Source organism: Gobio gobio (genome assembly GCF_949357685.1).
Source record: "Gobio gobio genome assembly, chromosome: 9".
Classification (NCBI taxonomy): Eukaryota; Metazoa; Chordata; class Actinopteri; order Cypriniformes; family Gobionidae; genus Gobio; species Gobio gobio.
In genome coordinates, this window is record NC_137115.1 from 28,506,374 (window position 1) to 28,522,246 (window position 15,873).

Sequence of the window (15,873 nt, forward strand, 5' to 3'; positions counted from 1 at the left end):
AAGCAAAATGTTTGTAATGCCTGCTTTTTTGTAGTATCATAATTATTAATATTAGGCATGTAGCGGTGAACGTATTTGTACCGAAAATGTTCGTTATGTTTTTTTCAGCATTCATGTTTTACAAATGAATGCAGCATTGTTTTAACTGCACTTTAACTTTTATATACGGCAATGGCCAAAAGTATTGGCAGTGACGTGAAATTTATTTGTATTTATGTCACAATATTTACAATGTTGATCCTTCTTCTTCATAACCTCTTCAATTCACTCTGGACCATCAACATCTTTGTTGATCCAGGAACAACATTCCAATCAACCAATCAGATTTTAACTCTTTCCCTGGTAAAAAAATACCAGCCACCGCCAGGGTTTTTGATAATTTTCACATGTAATGGCTCATAGAATATTTTGTTGTATGAATATCTGAGCATGCAATATATCAAAAGAAAGAGCAGATCCTGTGCTTATAAACAAAAAACATTTTATTCTTGCTTCATGCATTCCTTTTTTATCAACACTTAAATATGGGTAAGTTTCATTAAAAAAAAAAATTTTGAACAAAAAAGCTGAGAAAATCACGTTTTTGTCAAACACCCAACTGACCCAGATTCAGAGTGATGATCGAACACAGATGGAGTAGATTGAGTCCATCAACACCCCTACTGCTTGCACAGTCCTATAGCTCGTCCTGGGTCGACATTTCATTCAGTAGCATTAGGCCATTTTGATTTATATGATGTTTAATGTTGATGATCACGTTATTTTACATATGCATACATACGATCACTTGTTTTTCGCGACTTTTTCACCTATGTTTTGATCAGGAGATTCTTTACTCATTCAGATGATGCGTAATAGCGCCCCCTAGCGTATAACAGTGAAAACACGGAAATGCAAAAGATTCTGTGTTTGTCGGGGAAAGAGATAATGAGTTTATTCAAGTGTGGTAATAGTATACTAAAATTAAATTGTTTAAATAAAAAAAATAAGAAAATATACTTTCAGTCTATTTTATATACTTCTCAGGAATATACTTTATGTACTTTATGAAAAATTCTTAAAATTGCACTTAAGTATACTTGACTTATACTGACAGAAAAGTATATTTGGCCTATACTTGTACTAAATCTTTTGATCAAGATATACTCAAAAGTATAATTAAGTATTCAAAGTATACTTAGCTTGTAATTATGTTTAATCTTTTGATTGAGTAGCCTATTAAATATATTTTTTTACATAGTTTTACATACTGTCTTATAAACGTACATTGTTTGAAAATATTGATTAGAATATTGATATACAGATATGTTCCTAATTCTGCATATCTGCATTTTTGTGTAGGCTAGTCCACTGGTAGTGTACATAGGAATGTACTTAAAATCTACTTTACTCTTTCCCCACCATTGACTGAATTTTCCAGCTATCCATGTTTTCACTGTTATGGTAGGGGGCGCTATAACACATCTTCTAGTACAGAATCTCCAGATCAAAACACAGGAGAAGAAGAAGTAGCTGAAACAAGTGAGTGAAGATTGCTCACGCAAATGTCCGGTATAGGGCTATAAGAGAGTCGAGGAGGTCAACCCTCCCATGTGCTGATTATAGTCTCTTACAACAGCCGGACAGGGGACAACAATGGCCGCCTTACTTATTATGTCCCATCCAAGCAGCAACCTCCCCCAGTTTCTCTTGAAGCCAATACGGAAGTGACTTAAACTGCAGTTCATCGACTGGCCTCTAGAGACAGGCTCCAAAAGGGAGCAGAATCTCATTGAGCCTCATGTTAAAATGCCCAAATTTAAAGCAGAATACAAATTTACCTAGTACAAATTGTGGTTATGGTCTTTGCAGCTAATTTTCTGACTTTGCAGTCAGATATTGCTTCAGGCGATTTCGTCCCTTAAATAGGACCATTTGCTCATCAACGCTCAGCTTCTCTGACATGGGTATTGCATAGAGATCATTTTAGAGATAAGATGTGTAATCAAGGGCCGGATCAAAATTGTCATCCGATCGAACTGGTTGATCATCATTATCATTGAAATGCAGGAATCTGTGCTGCATACAAATTTGACTGCTCTAAAATAACGCCAAGTATATCATCAGAGAAGAATGTCTTAAAGTACGGATAAGGGGATAAGATGTCATCAGCTTGTGGAAAGCTGCCTTGCCAATCAGGGTATGCAGGGAAGCTAGAATCATAGCTGGTTTTCCACCTTGGTTGCTGAGGGACATCCCCACCATCATCATCCTCAGATTAATTTTCTTCTTTACTTCTCTCATAATTGTTTACTTCATCATCTTGAAAAAGAGAACATTTATGGTTGACTGAATAGCAAATTGTGACAGTGATAGAATCTTTGCTTTCTGAAATCTTTACTGTAAATCTTTTCTGAAAAAATACTGTATATAAGACATGTTATTACATGTGTACATGTTATTGTATGCAAATTATATTGTATGCAATTACAGGCAATGATATGTGATTACATCCAAACACATTGTCAGCGAAGACTTCCTTGAAAAGTACTCCTTATTGCACTACGCACCCTGAGGCAACAAAAAGAAAAACTGCTTCATATTAAATAAGATTACTAAAGCAAAAAATCTTACCACCTTCTCACACTATGTGCTCCTGTGACCACATTTGAAGTACCGCCTTCAAATGATGCTTGATAGTGACTCCCACACCTTATTGGACTCTTCCATAATAATTATTTGACCATTTTGATTGGTTGCAAACATTTAAAGAAACATGTACTGGAAATACAGTACATTATTTCCAAATTCTCGCAGCGTGAGATCGCAGGTTTTTCATTCCATTAGTCTTGTAGCAGACTGCATGAGTTGTGTAACACTAGTGGTTGTTTGACGTGTGGTTTCGTACCTTTGTGCAATCTCGTAGGCGCGGACCAGGGTACGTGAGCACTCCTCCAGCAGCCGTTGTACAATTTCAGCATCTCCCATCGTGTTAGTAAACACCTCCACACTGATTGAGTCCCGCTCCTTCTCAGAGCAATCTACGTACACGATGGAAACTTTCTCGTAAATGTCATCTCGGAGCACATGGAGTGGCTCACTTGCCTTACAGACTCTCTGCATCAGCTCTATTCCGATGGCAGCAGCATGTTCAGATGATGGACCATATGCAGCCTCTACTTCCTCCACGATACGAGCATAATCCCAGCGGCCTGACCTGGGGTTCTTGTGGAACTCCACTTGGACTCTTAAATGAGTTTGTTTCTCTCACAGTTGTGGGAGTTGTTTATCAGCGTGCTGGTAAAATAAGTGCGGCTCATAGAAATATGTGGACTTGTTTATTGAAGCTGATGCATTACACAGAGCAGAACTTGTGCATCCAACTCATTCAGCCAGTAAACAAAGAGATGTTCGTTTTTCTTAATTCTCTGTTGGGGATCGTTGGATTCCACAAGCCGCTCATATTTACGTGTGAGTGTTTACCCACCAATCACGCTCTCTCCCGACTTTCCACCATTTTCGTTTCCTCTGGCAATGTCTGGTTCAGTTTAAAAACTTAAAGATCCCATGACGTGGATTTTTTTTTATTATTTATAATGTTTCCTGAGGTGTACTTATATTGTTAGTATGATTTTTATATCATAAAATGTCATAATTTAGAAAAATAAAGGCATTTTTATATCCTGAGTTTAGCCCTCTGGCTTAAATGCTCTGTTTGAAGGGGCAAGTCTGCTGTAAGACGTCAGTGTAAATGCCCACTGTTGTGATTGGCAGACAAATTTGCATTTGAAATGCGTATTACATGTGGAACCCCTCTCAAATACTTTTACTACGTTTTTTTACTATTACAGCTGCAGAGATTAACAAATTGTGAAAGTGTTGATTATAGCATTATTTTTTAGATCTTCCCATCACATGAAAGGCTGCAGTGATGAGCACTGAGTAGACAGACAGTCTGTTAATCGCGTGAATGCAGTGGTCTCGTCATTGTGTAGTGTTGAGAGTTTTTCTGTTAGTCTGACTGTTCCAGCAAACTTTTGTTTTATTGAGTTGGTATAAAAGAATCTGTAAAAATAAATGATTTGCATTGTCTTACTTTTATGTATTTCATCTTTATTTTGTTCTGCAAAACCAGGGAAAAATATGTATTTTTTATGTATGAGTTTGTTCGGTGAGTGACGTCATTGGTGATGGACTGGTTGCGCCTGCTCTCTCAGAACAGCCTGTGACTGGAGAGAGTCAGGTATGTCTCTGAAGTGCTCTGCATTAAAGAGTGAAAATATGCTGTACTAAGTTAACTTTTGAGATAATAGTCATTCTAGAAGTGTCATAAAACCGGAACAAGTTTATATGCATTTTTCATTAGGGGATTAATGTATTTTTACTTAATATGAGTTTTATTAACACACGTTTGTTTAATGTTTTCGCTGTTAATGAATGGTTTTCACTGTTAATACGTTTCTCTACTTATAATTTTGGTGGATTGAGTCTGTGGAAATGTAATTTAATGTAGTGAATGTGTGCAGCTGTCATTTTGATTTTAAAATGCGTGTTTATAGTCATATTTTGTGACCTGTTTATTAGTTGAATTGCAGTTGCTGTTAGGGAGGGCAGTATTTAACATATTTTCTCATACATCCTTCAGCTGATAAAGAGTGTGAACCTGAAGGCGTGTGTGTTGATTGTCTGTCCTCTGTTAATAAACTGCAGGTATGTTCAACAACAACAAAAATCCACTATATGATCTAACAGATTGAGACATTTTGGCTATAATATTAATGTAAATGAATGTACTGTTGCTGTAATTTTATTTTTATAATTGAATTTATGTTTTGTGTAAATGTGAATTTTTTTATGAATAAGAGACAGAAAGAAATTGATTTGTGGTACGAGACTTTATTGTATTGAATGCTCTCTCAGAACAGCCTGTGACTGGAGAGAGTCAGCTGGTAAAGAGTGTGAACCCGAAGGCGTGTGTGTTGATTGTCTGTCCTCTGTTAATAAACTGCAGACACTGTTTCCCAGAAGAGCCTGGTGTCAGTGGCTCATTTTGTGGTGCTGGGTGAAATCCGCTACAAATTTGGTGCCATGACCCGGATTTCAAGAGATCAGTCATCGCAGATCGCCGGGAGTAACCGTTGCTGACATCACCTTAAAGGAGAATTTTGGGGAGCAAATAAGCATTGAAACTTAAACATGGACCGTTACAGGTTACTCCTAGTAATGTTGTTCCAAGTTTACCAAGAGTTTCAACCGGGTTGGGGCGGGGGGCTTTATTGAATAGTATGCTAGAGCATGACATGATTGCTACCCCAGTAGTCTCCCCACCCATCAAGAACACAAGTAATTTAGGTGTAAGATGTGACTCACCAGCTTTTCATAGTGAAAGACATGGTTCTGTAGGAGGTGACCAACCAAATCAGTCGCAAACTATGTCAGACCTAATGAAGCAGTTAGGCAGTGAAATAGGTAACCAGATCGCTGCCAGCATGTCATCATCAGCGTAAAATACCCAGAGAGAAAATGCCCAACAGTCCTTCGCTCAGCCACCTGACTGGTCAAATCTCATCCTAGTTATCAGACATCAGGATATCAAAGAACCTCCGACATTCAGAGGTGACAAAACAGACAGATGCACTATTGGTGAATGGGAGGAGTTGATGCAAATGTATCTAAACAGGAAGGGATTCAGTGTGTCAGAGCAAGGCCAGGAGATTCTTGATAGGCTGATGGGCCGTGCTAAAGATGTCATAAGGACCTGCGTTCGCAATAACCCCCTGATTAATGTGAGTAGAGACCCACATGCAATTTTCTCTATTTTGAGACAGCATTTTGGGGATGCAATTTCCTTCACTACCCCTTTGAGAGACTTTTACGAGACCTTGCCCAGTTGATCAGAAAGTGGCTTAGACTATTGGATCAGACTTAATAAGGCTGTTGACCTAGCTGACGAGTGCCTACGGAGACAGTTCCTTAGACACTGTCCGGAACCTACCTTGTATGCGGCTCAGCGAAGTAAACCATTTTGGACTGATAGAGAGGTTCAATCGCTCATAGACAGCAATCACAGAGACAAGCAGTCAGCCAGTGTGGAAAGAGCGTTACAAGTTGAAGAAAAGCCCTCTGGTGCTTGGTGTATGACACAACAGCAAGCTTCTGGCAGTAGTCAGTCTAGGGGTCCTGATCCAGCTCTTCTTGGTAGAGTGGTGTCTTTCCTAGAACAGATTCTCATCTCCCAGAATGTCTTCTGATCCCGAGCGGCCTTTAAACTAGAAAGCCCGCACTCTGAGGGGAACAGTTTGGGTACCAGCCAACCAAAATCCCCAGAGAATTTTACTAATGTTCCGACCAAAGCTGTTGACAGTGTGATTCAAAAGACAAGCGATGATGATGCAGCAAGTACCTCTGAGAATTGTTGTTCACACTTTCAAGAATTGATCTATACAAAAGTGAATGGTGAGAATGATCTTTTCCATGCTCAGGCATTAGTCAAAGGAAAAGTGGAACTCTTAACCCTTGTAGACAGTGGATCTGTAACCTGTACCCTGAGTGAGTCAGCCGAGCCCATACTGCAGGATCATAGTCTCATTGCGTTATTATAAGTAAACCCACAAAGAAAGTGCTGACTGGATGTGGAGGCAACCAGACAAGGCCAAAATGTGCATATGAGCTGAATATAGATTTGCTTGGATGAAAGATGACTGTGAACTTTTTAGCTCTTCCGGGTCAAGAGGATGACATGATAGTAGGCTTTAATGTTTTAAGACTCAGCAGGTTAAGAACACAAAGTGGTACTGGGAGAAAATCTCACAGCCTGTTAAGGAAAACAGTAATGACCCTCTCCTCAGTGTACTCTCCCATGCTGACCATTGGCACGGAGACAGGATGCCAAAAAGAGTTGGCACTGTGTTATTAAGACAGTGTGTGACACTGGAGCCGCAACACGAACACCTAGTCTGGGGAAGGTTGAAAGAAGAAGTTCCTTTGTCTGTTGGGAGTACTGTGAACATTATGATTGCTCGCAGTGTGTGTTCATTATGGGCTGATAAATGGATTCCTGTAAAGGTGATAAATATGCTGGATCGACCTGTAGTGTTACGTCGGAATGCAAAGATTGCTCAGATACACCCGTGTCTAGAGCTTACAAAGCACAAGAATTGTGAATCAAGAGAGGTCCTTCAGAATGTTGTTCATGTTTGCAGACCTAACGAAGAAGACAAGAAGTTGCAAACAGACTATGCAGTTAAGTTGCAAGAGCTGGGACTGACACAGATCGATATTGACTCTACTGAAGTGAATGATTTCTGGAAAAGGAAATTTGCAGACATCATTGTGCAGTATGAGGGCATCTTCTCCCGTGATAAGTTAGATTGAGGTGAAGTGAAGAATATTGTCCACAGGATACACCTGAAAGACGAAAAACCATTCAGACTGCCTTATAGAAGGGTTCCGCCAGCTCACTACCACAAATTAAGACAGACCCTGGATGAAATGGAGGGATGTGGTATCATCTGGAAGTCCAACAGTGAGTGGGCCTCACCTTTAGTGCTGGTCTGGAAGCACTTGGGAGAATTGCGGATATGCACAGACTTCAGGTGGCTTAACCAAAGAACAGAGAAGGACGTATATCCACTGCCTCACCAAGCCAACGCCCTTGCATCCTTGGGAAATAACTGTTATTTCAGCACCATGAATTTAACATCTGGGTTTTATAATATCCCTATCCATGAGGATGACCGCAAATATACAGCTTGCACAACTCCAGTGGGTCTCTATGAATATGTTGTGAACTTCTGTTGTTTCTTGAAGTAGAGACCAGGAGAACTTGGATAGGTTTTTAGAAGGATTCTTTATTGAGAAAAAACGTGCTGTCTTTCCGCTGAGGTTCCAAGTCTGACTAAAGCCAGTTGAACATTGTATTTTATATACATTTCAAGGGGAGGGATTATACAGCAGGGGAGGAGACACTCTAAGCAATACAATGCTTGATTTAATCAGCATAACAGTGTCAAACAAATGCATAGATGCTAATCCAATCACTCAGCATAACAGTGTCACTCAAATGCATAGATGCTAATCCAATCACTCAGGCAGTATTGCTCTAAACTTGTCATGGTAAATAGTCAGGAAGTGCATAAAGACAAAATACTTAATGTCTCAACCACTTACACAGCCTGACGTAATCTCCTTAGAATTTCCTCAAGTTTACTTCAAAATGTAAAACACAAATATAGATAATGTTTTCAGTTATATTCTATTACATTTGAACCTATATATAACAATGTATACATTTGTAATCCAACAAATACAACCAAATAGTTCAGGGATTATGCAACAGTCCCGCAATGTTCTCTCGTTTGATGACTGCAATATTTGGGGACCAGAATTACCTCTCTTAAGTCTCTCTTTTGCTACCTAGATGACTTACTGGTGTTTAGGAAGACTGAGGAGGAGGCACTCGACCGCCTTGAGATGGTATTTTCTCTGCTTAGAGAGCTCAACCTCAAATTGTCCCAAAAGAAATGTTACTTCATGAGGAAGACTGTGAAGTTTCTGGGTCACATTGTATCAGAGAATGGTATTGCAACCGATCCAACAAAGGTGTCCGTTATCAGTGAGTTCAAGGTTGTGGATTTGAAGGAGGAAGATGGAAAGACTCCATCACCAATGAAGATCAAATCTTTCCTTGGAATGGCAAACTATTATTCTCATTTCATAGAGGGTCTCTCAGCATTAGCCAAGCCACTGTTTAAGCTGACCGCTGGGCAGAAGATCAGGAATAAAGGTGGTAAAGGTGGCCCCTGTTTTCCTAAACCCAAATGTTTGAGCCCTGATGACTGGACTGCAGAATGTTACCTTGCTGTGGAAAAGATCAAACAGTCACTTACAGACGCAGTTACTCTAGCACATCCAGACTTTAAGAGATCATTCCTCTAGTCCCCTGATGCATCTATGGATGGGTTGGGTTGGGTGCGGTTCTGAGTTAGATACCAGAGGAGGGAAAAAACCATGTCCAGTAGCCTTCGCGAGTAAGACCCTGTCGAGGGCTCAGTCCCATTACCCAGCTCATAGATTAGAGTTTTATGCTCTAAAGTGGGCAGTTTGTGAAAAGTTTGCTCACTGGTTAAAAGGGACTATCCTTTGACATATATCATGTCTAAGCCTAAATTAGATGCCTGTGAACAAAGGTGGGTATCTAAGCTGGCCCCCTTTGACTTTGACTTGAAAAACATACCCGGAACCCAGAACATTCCTTCTGATCTGTTGAGTCGACATCCCTTTGCCAGATATCTGGAAGCCTGTGAAGCCTTGGAGAGTAAGGCTCATCATGTAACCTCGGAATCAGTTCAAGAAGCTTTCCTTTGTCAGTGAATGTACTCCATCAAAATTCAGTGTTCAAGTTGGGAGCTTGAGCCAGATAAGAAGTGAAGGTGTGAAGGCTATTTTTGAGTCCTGTCTAGATTGGGAAACCAGCGGGCCTGTACGCGGTGCTCAGTTGACCCACTGTGCCAACAAAGTGATTCATGGAGGAGTGAATACACTCACAGTCTTTTCAACGGAGGAAATATGTGGCAAACAGAGAGCTGACCCCATCATCACCCGTGTGATATGCTTTGTTGACAAAAGAAGGAGACCATCACAAAGAGAGAGGGATAATGAATCTGCCCTGGTATTGAGAATGCTGAAACACTGGGAAAAGTTGGAAGTTAAGGACAATGTTCTCTACCGCAGATCCAAAGATAGGGTGGGAAAAATCAGATACCAGCTTGTACTTCCTCATTCATTGGCCCTCATTTATCAAAAGTGCATACACCAAATTTCCAGCGTACACCTGGCGTACACCCAAAACCACGGTGACTTTGAGATTTATCAATATTGATGTTGGTGTACGGCACGCTCAAATCCTACGCCAGCTCAGGAGGTGGTGTACGCACGTTTTGAGTTAGTGCGAAAATGCGCAGAAAAACAATTCCTAACACCACAAAACGCACTGACAAAGATATGCTATATTATGACCCACCACTGCATGAAAAGTGGGATTTTCGTCAGTATGTGGCACTGTAGATTGCCGTGGAACTTCAGGTTTACGACTGTGCACGGCAATTTGCAGGCAACACCGAAAACTGCCGTAAATTGTCGGAAATTGACGTGGGCCTTGCTTGGCAGTTGTCCCCCCATGACCCCCCCTCCCCTTAATTCTAGGGGAGGCTTTAACATGTAAATGAACATGCTGTGAGCTACACAAATGCAAATCAGAGTAGCAGCAGGGGGAGTTTTATCTAGGTTCTGAATTTTTTTAACTAAAACAAGTTTAAAGTTTAAGTTAAAATGTTAACTTAAATTTAAGTTAAATGTACTCGTTTTAGTTCACATTACTAAATTTTTAGGGCAACCAGTTTGCTCCAATTTTTTAAGTAGATTCAACTTGTCCGGGCTCACAGTGTAGATTAATTACTCTGTATGTCATTAGCAATAACCAATGTTATATAAAAAAAAAAAAATACAGGACAGCAGTTCATGTCTTCAACCTTTAGAGAGGTTATGTGATGCAACAAGACAATGAACCAAAGCACACAAATAAATCAAGTAAAGCATACAGTTTACATACCAAAATTAATTTTTCCACCCTGCACTGTGAATGATTTCTAAATGGCTATTAATCATAAATGTGAAAAGTACAAGTTTGTGTGTTAATAGTTAAGTCAGATTGTGTTTTTCTGTAATTGTCATTTAAATTGAGCTCACACCACATTTTATGAATTATCAATGCAGATTTTCAAGAGGTGGTTTCCTGGACAGGGTTTAAATTATGCCAAGAGTAGGCCTTAATCTAGTTAATCGTGAGTTAAAAAATTGTTGCCTGGAACAAAGATTAAGCACAGATTACTAACACCTGGACTATGAGTCCTGAACTAAAATAAACTGGATTAATTTACAGTTTTATCTAATTGCTTACACACAATTTCTGAAAATATGGCTCCATTTCTTGTAACTCTACACACAAAACACACAACATGCAAAACATCAGACATCGCTTGCAAAAGCAACACTTTGTGCAAAACTATTTTAACTCTTCCAAAAATTTTGTTTTTGCATATATCTAACTACACACAAATATGCACAACTGAGGAATTTTACAGTTGAACTGAAATCAACTGAAGTGAATCAACACTGAAGTCACTTGAGCTGAATATTGACACTATATTGGCTTGTTAGAGCCGGTTTACAGCAGAATTTGTTTTGAACTTGTTACTGAAGCTGCTATGAAACAATATATTTTGTTGTATGCATATTCTTTCTTTCTCAAACCTTAGTTTTGATTTCTAAGTGATCAATTTATGTATAAGTGTTTTCACACATGATCATTGGCTGTATGGGTCCTCAGTAAATTAATGTGGCATTTAAATGGCAAACGTTATTCTTGTCTCTATAACTTATGGCTTCCTAAAGACACGTTTATGGGTAAATAAAATATTAATAATATAAATAAAATGAATATCAAAACATATTTTAAATATGATGAAGTCATTTTATTATAGCACTCATCAGATGTTCCTGGAAACAAAACAGAGACAGAACAGTATAAACAAACTATACAACAAACTAAACACCAAATTACAAAAACATTATTATGTGAAAGTGAATAAAGTTGTGTGTGTGTGTGTGTGTGTTTTTTCAGTTATAAATATGTGCTGTGTAAATTAGCCTATATATACTTTTAGAAATTATATATAGCCTAACTTTAAAAAACAAACAATAACCCATATAGATAAATTATAATAATTGTATAATATTAAGCATTTACTTAATATACATTGTAACATTAGGCTACTTTACTCTAGCACAGTAGTCAGTTAAGCAATTCATTAATATCTTATATTAATATGTATGTAGCCTAGGCTACATCTAAAGGTAAGTCTGCTTTAAAAAAAAAAAAAAATTACACTTCGACATGTACAGAATGTGCGCGTTAAGAAACACGTTCAAATGTGTCTTCTTAACATGTTAAAACTGTGCGTGTATGCCTGTTACACGACCAGAATGTGCGTGTCTACACATACAAAAGAAACACGTAAAAAATTGCTGCGTTGACGCGGTCATAAGTCACGCGTTTCGTATAAAGAGATTTGGCCCCGGGCGCGTTCCATAGTAGAGCCCTAGTCCAATGACGTGCGAGGTCATGGCCATGACGCGTAGAAGACGAGCTTTACACTACACTGGACGCAACCAACTTTTTGGACTCATTTTCAGGAGGCTGTCTTCGTCTTCACAACTCTGAAGCAAACTGCAGGCGCTATGAACCACAGCATGGGTAATGTAACGTTACGATTTAAAGAATATGCTTTTATTCAGCTGTATAAGGAAATGGATGCGTTAATAGATCCGAGCTTAAAACTGCACATTTTGTTTACACAGACTATCCCCGCCTCATAACGAAGAGGTGACCTCTTGTCTGCTTGGAACGATTTCCGCGAGTCCAGATTTAACCGCTGATCACGTCGACATTTTGTGTAAGTATAACTTCTGTTTTTCTCATTCCTTGTTTAATTTTACCGTGACTGTTTTTATTAATACCAGTCTCATGTAATTGTTTTCCAGCTGCCTGTAAGACGTATTATGAATCGACACGACGGAGCTTCAGATACAAACAACCTGAACTTACATAGCAGGCGGAAACTGCGAAGTTTAGCTCGGAGTCGATCAAGAAGAAAAAGGGTAAGATTTATTATATTAGATCCGTTTTTTGTCAATGTGAGTATTTTTCAGGTTGCTTATTGTCTTTATGGATTGTATTACAGTTGCTGGAAGCGAGAGTGTGCTGGGTGAGGTTGAGATGGACTGGAAGTGCGCGACCATTGAACTCATATCTGATGCACCCGCTTCGAATGTTATCACTCGATTGAATGGGCGTTATCAGTGGTTATCAGCCCATAGGAATGGGCTAGAAGGTGCCTACTGTGCCTACTGGTAGGCTCAGAAGGCTGTTATCATCCATCCACATGGTTAATCAGCGATACGAATACAAGCGAAGACTCCAGATCCAATCCTCGAGGATTCCAGCTCGCTGGTTGTTGGAAATCTACTGGATGACGCGGCAACGTTGCGATATTTCCCGCTTGATATTTTCAGGTAAGACCATTCATACAACCGAGCATTTATACTGTAAATAATTACTCAATAAGGGAAAACAGTCCATTCATTCAAAAGCGTAATATCACGAACTCCATTCATAAAAGCGTAATATCACGAAGTCCATTCATAATAGCGTAATATCACGGAATGAATGGGGCAGACGCGCCTGCACAATTCCTTCACACAGAGACATAAAACATGCAGGATTCATATTTAAATAGTATTTTTGCCGTTTAATATTCACATACACTAGTAGTCCATCGCGATTTGATTGAAGTGTGCTGACTGGCATTGGATTTTTTCATCCAAAATTTGACCGTGACATTTCCGTGACATAGGCCTAAGTTACCATAAACAGGAAATTCCATTTTCACTTTGAAAGTACAAAAATTAAAGGCTTGATATTTTCAGGTAAGACCATTCATACAACCGAGCATTTATACTGTAAATAATTACTCAATGAGGGAAAACAATTCACAATTGTTTTAATATTGCGTGACATGAGAGAACCGTATTGCAATTGTGTTTGTTAATGTTATTGCGTTATTAGAATATAGTTGGCATTAACGTTGCTAATAAGCAAGTTTTACGTCTGAAGCTAATGGGGAAATTTAGTTTACTAGTTAAACGCAAAGTTATACTGTAAGACTATTTATATATCATCTGACTATCTATCTATCTATCTATCTATCTATCTATCTATCTATCTATCTATCTATCTATCTATCTATCTATCTATCTATCTATCTATCTATCTATCTATCTATCTATCATCTGACTATATATATATATATATATATATATATATATATATATATATATATATATATATATATAATGTATGTCTATTTGTCTGTGTATCTATCTATATATATAGATATATATAGATAGATACACAGACAAATAGACATACATTATATATATATATATATATATATATATATATATATATATATATATATATATATATATATATATATATATATATATATATATATATATATATATATATATATATATATATATATGATTCTGATATCTATCGATGGCGCCAAATACATATCCCTCATCTGCATCACATGTTCACTGATGTGTTTCTGTCTTTTAGGCTGTGATAATAAGTACGGCTTACACTGTGCTTTATTTAATAATTGCCAAATATTTTGATTTCAGATATGGGAAAAGCAGTTAAAACACGTTTCAGGAGCGTGAAGATTAAGGTGGTGAGGAGGAGTATCACTGGCCCTGCAAAGGTTTCTTACCTTAGTCAAGGTCTTCCCCAGCCCGACTCCAAACAGACCCACCCTTCCGACCCTTACATGTCTATTACTGCTCAACAGTCTGAACCTGATGATGTGGCACCGAGCTGTAGTTCATGTTCTGAGACTGCATACAGTAAGGCAAAGAAGAGAGAGCTTCATGCTTGGGATGCAGTCAAGGATGACATGCTTAAGGTGTCGTTTGAATGTTCAGCACCAATCACTGCCCAGTGTGTTGTCTGCCTTAAACATGCTGATTATAGGTGCATTGAGTGCAGCACCACTGCAGTGTTTTGTGAGGCTTGTTTGAAGAGGACTCACAGAAATTCACTCCATCTTTCTGATAAGTGGAATGTAAGAACAATAGCATGCAGTCATTATATATATAATATATATAAACAGCAAATTCACAGTAATTTCAACAGATTCATTAGATATTTCAAATTGTTTTAGCACTATGTAATATCAACTGTCACTAAGTTTGTTGTTTTAAAAACATGGTAAGAGCTATCAATATGTCTTACAGAATGACCACTATGAACCATCCTCTTTGGGGTTATTCCTAAATTTACCCGAAGGCCATGGCACCCATGCTGTGTACACGAAGGACATGAAGGTCATTGTCAGCACAGGTTTGTAATTTTACATGATACAAAATCTTACAGTTTTTAGTAACTTTGGTACATTTCTCGAATCATCCTCGACATTTGCAAAACAGTAAGTGCATTTCTCAAAAAAATTCTTACAAATAGCAAAACACCATGGATTACCTGCAAAAGCCAGTCTCTTGCTCAAAATCCTTAGTTCATCTCTCAAAAGTAAATATCTGTGTCAGTGAACATGTCAGTGCCATCAGAATGACAAGTCCTTGTGTCATTGTGTATGAATAAGACAGTCAAATTGCTTAGTCATGTTGTCAATAACACAATGTACTCTTATGTACAATTATTGTAAATTGTAGGTTACACCTTAGTGCATACATGGGCAATATACGGCCCGGGGGCCGGATCCGGCCCGCATAGTGCTTCAATCCGGCCCCCGCGATGCGCTCGATGTGCTGGCAATTTGGATGAAAGTTGAATTTTTGTATTCAGGATTACAAATGAAATGTTTAAGCTTTTGATCGTTATGGTCGCATATATGGGATTTTTACTTCTGTGCCCCTGAGAGTACGGTCCCACATGGTATTTAGGATGTTCAGTGACGTCGCATGACTGCCGGATTCAAACTGTGCTGTTGCGCGTTGGTTGGCGCTGAGCCAGAGACGGACGAGCTCAGCCTCAGCGCTGTCATATATCACAACTATGCAGTTTTTGTTCAACCTCATAATGTTTATTTTAGGTTTCAGACATTTCAATACACATAAGCACGAGTAAAACAATACATTTGGAGTTTGTAAAATACACACTGATGGCTGTGGAAGCAGCAATAACAATCTATTCAAAATTAATTTTCTGAAGTATATTATACCAGACAAACATAGTAGAAGTAATTATTAAGT

The 15,873-nt window shown here is 38.5% G+C and overlaps 1 protein-coding gene across 1 annotated transcript in view; it reads left to right on the forward strand.

The window, feature by feature from the left end:
• LOC307131358 (extracellular calcium-sensing receptor-like) overlaps positions 1 to 15,873 on the forward strand; it is a gene marked incomplete at its 3' end in the record, with an annotated part of 153,502 nt that overhangs the window by 9,556 nt on the left and 128,073 nt on the right. The window lies entirely within an intron of this gene.